Genomic DNA, 6578 nt, shown 5'->3' on the forward strand with positions numbered 1-6578 from the left:
CTTTTACAAATTTTGAAAGTTGTAAGTGAAAAATGAAAACCTCCCAATTTTTTAGAAATCTTTGCATATGTTCGATTTTCACCATTCTGAAAAAAGGCGCAATTTAAAATTGACAAATATCTGTTAATTATTAACTCAATACAGGTTACACTTTTATATTCAGTAAGAATTTTGCAGGAATTTTGTAAAATTTGCTGTGTTTGCTGATAATGATTTTAGTGTATTTTTAACGAAAATATCGTTTTGATAAACATTTGCGCAAATATTGCAGGGCCTTAAAAATCAGTGGCACCCTCTTTTTATTCCACTGGTCATGGGCTTTCAGAAAATATATAGTTTGGGGGGTTTTACAAATCCTGAAAGCTGTAAGTGAAAAATTAAAACTTTCAGATATTTAGAGAAACTTGGTTATTTACATTTTTGCATACATTCGATTTTCATCATTTTGCAAAAATTTAAAATTGACAAATATTTGTTATTTATTAACTCAATACAGGTTCAACTTTTATATTTAGCAATGATTTTGTAAAATTTGCTATGTTTTTATCTGCTAAATAAATGAGTGTATTTTCACTGAAACTATTCTTTGATAAACATTTGTGCAAACATCATGGAGTCTTAAAAATCAGTAGCACCTTCTTTTTATTCTACTGGTCATGTGCTTTCAGAAAATATATGGTTTGGGTGGTCTTTTACAAACTCTGAAAGCTGTAAGGCCCCTTTCACACAGGTGTTTCATTTTTTTCATCAGTTCAGTCACCTTTTTTAAAAAAAAAAAATCAGATCAATTCACATCAGTTTACATCAGTTTTTCATCAGTTCACATCCATTTTTCATCAGTTCACATCAGTTTTTTATTAGTTTAAGTCAGTTTTTCATCAGTTTACTTTTTATTTTTTTACATCCCTTACCAATGCAAAAACGAACCATACTTCCGTTTACATCAGTTTTTCGTCCGTTTACATCCGTTTGTTGCCAAAAAATAGAGTTTTCTTCCATTCAAATAAACGGATGTTAATGGATGATTATCTGTTTACATCTGCTAGTCCATAGAAATACATGGGTGTCTGTTCTTCATCCATAAACAGACAGATGAAAAACTCACATACGAAACACCAGTGTGAAAGCGGCCTTTGGTAAAAATAAAAAAGCAATGGAAAAATTGCAAAAATGGTCTGACCAGCTGAGTTTAAAAGTGGAGTGCAGGGCCTAGCAACGAAAGAGTTAAACTCTATACTGGGGCAAGTCTAACTAAGAAGTACTACACTACCATGATAGTCCAGAAATCAATAATTTAACTCCTCCCTCTTCCACTAGCCTGCTTGTTGGGGCCTAAGGCTACGTTCACACTAGCCTTGTGTGCAGGCGGCAGAGAGGCGTTTGGGAAGCGTTTTTACCGCTTCCCAACGCCTCTGCCAACTCTGCACATTACAGCACATGGTGCTGTTCTAACAGGAGCGTTTGCGTCGCGTTGCGTCGCGGCAAAACGGACGCCTCTGGTCGAGTCAGGAGGCTTTGAAGCCTCCTATTCTCGTCTATGGTGCCGCTCCGCAAACGCCCGGCCGGCGTTTGCGGTGCGGTTGCGACGCGGTTGCGGGGCGTTTGCGGAGCGGTAACACCACTCAAATGCATTATAGGCGTTTGTGGGGCGTTATTAACACTCGGCAAACGCCTAGCAACCGCCGCTAAACCGTGCATGCGGCGTTTGCGGAGCGTTTGCCGAGCGTTAAAAACGCTCCGCAAACACCGGACCAATGCTTGCCAAACGCTATAGGGGCGTTTGGCAAGCGTTGGCAAAACAGCCTAGTGTGAACGAGCCCTAACTCTTATGTCAGAGCGCAGAGGTTGATGTTCCTTTAAGATCCAATACAGGCATTGACTTTTTTTGGCCAAAGTAAAATTTTGGCCAAATGCCTCTCACTAACTTGTTTCAGCGGGCGATTCCCTCTCTGTTCACTGTGTAAAGCGCAGTCGTTGTGTGCCGTGTCCTTCCGCTTGGTCAGGCAGTGGGCTCCACCAACTTCTGTGGCTCTCTCCAATGTCCTCAGATGTCTGTGCCTCTCAGGTGCAATGCTGAGTAGTCTGTTTGTAGCCGAAGGTGCATTCAGTTCTCTCAGAACACCCTCCACACTTCTTCTCAACCTGGGTAAAGAGCACGGAACCACCTCCCCTCTTTTTCCCTGTGCTTTCTGGGATCTGCAGTTTCCTCCTTGCAGCTCACCAAGCAGTTCAGTCTGACAGCGCTACACTTCCCACAATCTTTGCAGTCCACATCCTGTGTGCCTTCAATTGGGCACAGGGCAGGCTGAGCACTGGCTGTACACAGCTCTATAATAAGAGTCCCCTCCTGTAGTTATGTCTGTGTAAATGTCTCCTCTGCTGTCAAACACAGAATCCCTTTCCTGTCAGTACTTCAGACTGGGCTATACATGTCAGGCTACACGTCAAGTAAACAAGTCATGACGTCTGTCATAGCTAAACTCTTCTTTTAAAGCGGTAGTAGACTGCCCGAAAAAAAAACCCCAAATAATGGGCCCCCTGCAGGTGTAGGTCATAATGTACTAGTATGCACTACATACTAGTACAGTACGACAGACTTACCTGTACACAAAGCCCTGCAGGGCCGCGCTGTCACAGGTCCCCAGCGCCACCATCTTCACCTTCCTTCCGGCGGCACAGAGCCACCGGCTGCATGCTGTGTGAAAATCTCCTAAACGGTGCAAGCTTAGGCGATATTCACTGTACCTACAGGTAAGCCTTACTATAGGATTACCTGTAGGTACAACTTACAAAGTGGACTTTACTTCAACTTTAAAATGCTAGTTGCCTGGCTGTCATGTTAAAACTCTTGCTTCATTACTTTGAATTACTGACCTTGAAAAATAAGGGTTTTTGACTTCAATCTGACTTTTCTGATCTGCGTGCTTTTTTGAGGTTGGTGACTCCGAATGTATTGAAGTCAGTTGATCGGCGTAACAGCCAGGCAGCTAGCATTTTTAGGCAGAAGTAAGCAAGGTGCACCTCCAAATTTCTCTCATGACATGTTTCATTCAATTGCTGTGCATTTCAAGTTCTTCACCAACTTCTCTGGATCTCTGATCAGCAGTTTAGGTTCACAAGGATCCCATCCAACGCTCAAAGCAAGGCCTATCAACCCCCCTCTTTCACCTTCATTATTCTGTTTTCACTGCAAGATACAGAAACATGGCAAACAGCAATTCTTATACAAATATAAGAAAACTTTGCCTGTAGATTCTTGGAAATGCAATTTCAGTTTAAAATTAGAATTCTGTATATAAAAGAGAATGTTGGTATACCTGATGAAATTGTACAAACAGAAACTCTTTTATATTAATGCAAGTTACAGCAGAAAGCTATTTGCTGTCTAAAGAAATAATGAAATCAGAAATTCTTCCATATTATCTATTTTTAATTTGTGTGCCATCTGTTGTGCACAGGCTAGTCACAAAACCAAATAAACGCTAGGATATTACTGCCACAGAGATTAGACAGAAAGCTGAAAGAAGCCTAGGTGTGCTTATTATGTTTATTGTATACCCTGATAACCTAGAATGAATTATTCGGAGATAGGGATCTGCAAAAAGAATAGGCAAGATCAGTTCAGCCAAAACCACTTTTTCAGTTTTGGGCAAATAATTGCTTTCGGCGAGTTCTCCATTCCTGAATTTCCAGCTCTGTCTTTTGTGGCCATTAGTAAAGAGACTTGCTCTTCATGTTGGATTTTCTTCTTATTCTCCTTACAAAGAATGCAGTTGGGGGGTGGGGGCAGTATCCTGCCACAGCAAGAAAACTTAGGTAGGACATACCTGATTCTTTATTTTTCATTCAATCAGCCAGTTGAACAAAAATAAATGAGCAGATTCCCCCATCTACACATTCAATATGGATGGGGGATTCCTTCCCTCTAAGCTGGCGGGAGGTAACTTTTCATCTATGGCTGGCTTAAGGCTAGGTTCACATATGTGCGGGTGGTGCCGCTGCAGATCCGCACCCACATAGAAGAATGCGGACCCGCGGGCAGGTGCCATTAGTTCTAATGGCACGCCGCACGCACTGGAAATCGCAACCGTACTGGGAACCGAGGTTCCCGTGCGGGCTGCGTTTTCCAAAGTGCAGGGACTTCTTCCGTGCATGTCCCGGGGCATGGGAGTCCATTCAAATAAATGGGTTCTCATGCCGCGCAAAACACAGCCTGCAGGAATGCAGATATGTGAAAAAGGGGTTAGACTTGTACGAGATCTGAGACCAATAATGTTGCCACTACCTAGGAGGTGTAAAGAGTCATGGCAACAGCCCACGGTTCCCAGTATGGTTGCGTTTCCAGTGCGGGCAGCGTGCCATTCTCTGTGCGTGTGCTGCGGCTTCACGGATATTCGTGCGGATCTGCAGCAGCACCACCCGCACAGATGTGAACCTAGGGTCAAGGAACATAGGTAAATATAGTCTGAGCCTACATGCAGTAGACACTGCACACATATGCTGCAGCCTTTTTACCCACATATACTCTTTAAAGGCTACCTCCACACTTTAGCAACATGATGCTACATCCCTATTTAGGGTGTAACACATTGCTAAGCAACCCTCACATTTCTAATGTGCCCCCCCCATCCTCTGGCAGCATGCGGGTGTTCTTCCCCGCAGCAGATGACAAATTTGAAATTGGTGTGGCTGCGTGAGGTTTCAACTGTACCACTACTTCATTCATTTACAGAGATCTGTGAATTAATGAACTACAAGTCCCGTATGCCACTGTGGAAGATGGACTTGTAGTTCTCCATGGAAAACAAGCATGGTGGTGTCACCGTTCATTGACACTTCCTCCAACTTTCCAACTAAAAGCCACTACGGAGGTACAGACAGAGAGTTGGAGGATGTGTCTGCAAGATCCTGACATTGCACCCGCCATCTATTGATCACAGGTGAAGTGCTTTCCATTCTCCTGTGAACAAAAATAAATGGCCATTTTTTACATTTATTATTTTTTAAAAAGGTGAACCTAGCTTTTAATTACTCTACCACAAGACCACAAGTGAGAGAATGCCTGCCAGCCACTGCACTACTTTGATTGATTTTCAGAGGGCCAGTACAGAGTACAAACAAGCCCATACAAATTCTGGATAGCAGCAATGCTAGGTTCACATCTGTGTGGGTGATGCAGCTGTGGATCCGTGCGAAAATCAGTGCAGCGCACCACCCGCACAGAGGAATGCGGACCCGTGGGCGGTTGCCATTAGTTCTAATGGCACACAGCCCGCACTGGAAAACGCAACCGAGGTTCCCATGCAGGCTGCATTTTCAGAAGAAGTGCAGGGACTTATTCTCTGCGTGTCACGGGGCACGAGAGTCCATTCAAATGAATGGGCTCTCGTGCCTGCGCAAAACGTGGCCCACACAGCCACATATATGTGAACCAGGGCTTAGAATCTGCAAGAGGTTCTAAACCATTCCCACTGTATCCAAAAATAAGAAATAGGTTTTGGTGTGACATACACTTTAAGGCTCCATGCACACTAGCATTTTTTTTAAACTTAAAAAAATGCTGGATAAAAAATGCTGGTAATAGCATTTTTTAGTAGTATTTTAGTGGTGTTTAGGAGGGTTCGCATTTTATTAGCATTTTACAGTACATATAGGGGAAAAAAAGCTAGAAAAAAAAGGTGTTAGCAGCATCTAGGAGCGGTCATTGTTTTTTTCTGCTGGCAAATTGCTCCCAAAAACGCAAAAAAAAAAAAGCTTTTTTTTCTGCTCCTAGAAGATAAAAGCTTGAAAAACGCTTCTAGCCTACAACAGTGTGCATGGACACATAGGATAACACTATGCTTCTAGGGCACACAAAAAAAATTCTCATGACTAACTGCTAGGAGCTTAAAAATACGCTTGTGTGCATGAAGCCTAAGGTTCCATGCACACTAGCATTTTTTTTAATGCTGGAAAAAAACACTGGTAATAGCATTTTTTGGTAGTGTTTCAGTAGCGATTTAATAGCGTTTAAGAACGTTAGCATTTTATTAGTGTTTTTACAGTACATGTAGGAAAAAAGCTAGAAAAAAACTGTTAGGAGCACTTCAGAAGTGTTTAGGTGCATTCAGCGTTTTTACTGCTGGAAACACGCTCCCAAAAACTCTACAGAAACATTTTTTTGTTTTGCTGCTCCTAAGGCTCCATGCACACTGGGCATTTTAATAACGCTGGTAACGTTAGCTGTGTAAAGTCACATTAAAAACTTGAGTTTCTCAGCGTTTTTTAGTGTTTTTGTATTTAGCTTCCTTTTGACCAATCCCCCCACCCCCCAATTTTTTGGGGGGCCAAAAAAAGTCCAAAGATGCTGGTTTACTGCAATTTACCGCATTTGCCAGAAAACTCCTCTAGAAACCCACTAGTTCTGGATTTTTTTCCAGCCAAAAAGATGCCCCTGCCAAAAAATGTTGATTACAGTCTGTGTGTGCATGGACACATAGAACAACATGCTGGGGGGTTTACTGGCTGTAGAAAAAAACATCAAAGCCAAAAACAGCAGCTGTAAAAACATCCAGTGAACATGAGGACTAAACGCTGAA

The sequence above is a fragment of the Staurois parvus genome, unplaced genomic scaffold (genome assembly GCF_062004578.1).
Source record: "Staurois parvus isolate SC_StPar_1 unplaced genomic scaffold, SC_StPar_1.0 ptg000715l, whole genome shotgun sequence".
In the NCBI taxonomy this organism is placed as follows: domain Eukaryota; kingdom Metazoa; phylum Chordata; class Amphibia; order Anura; family Ranidae; genus Staurois; species Staurois parvus.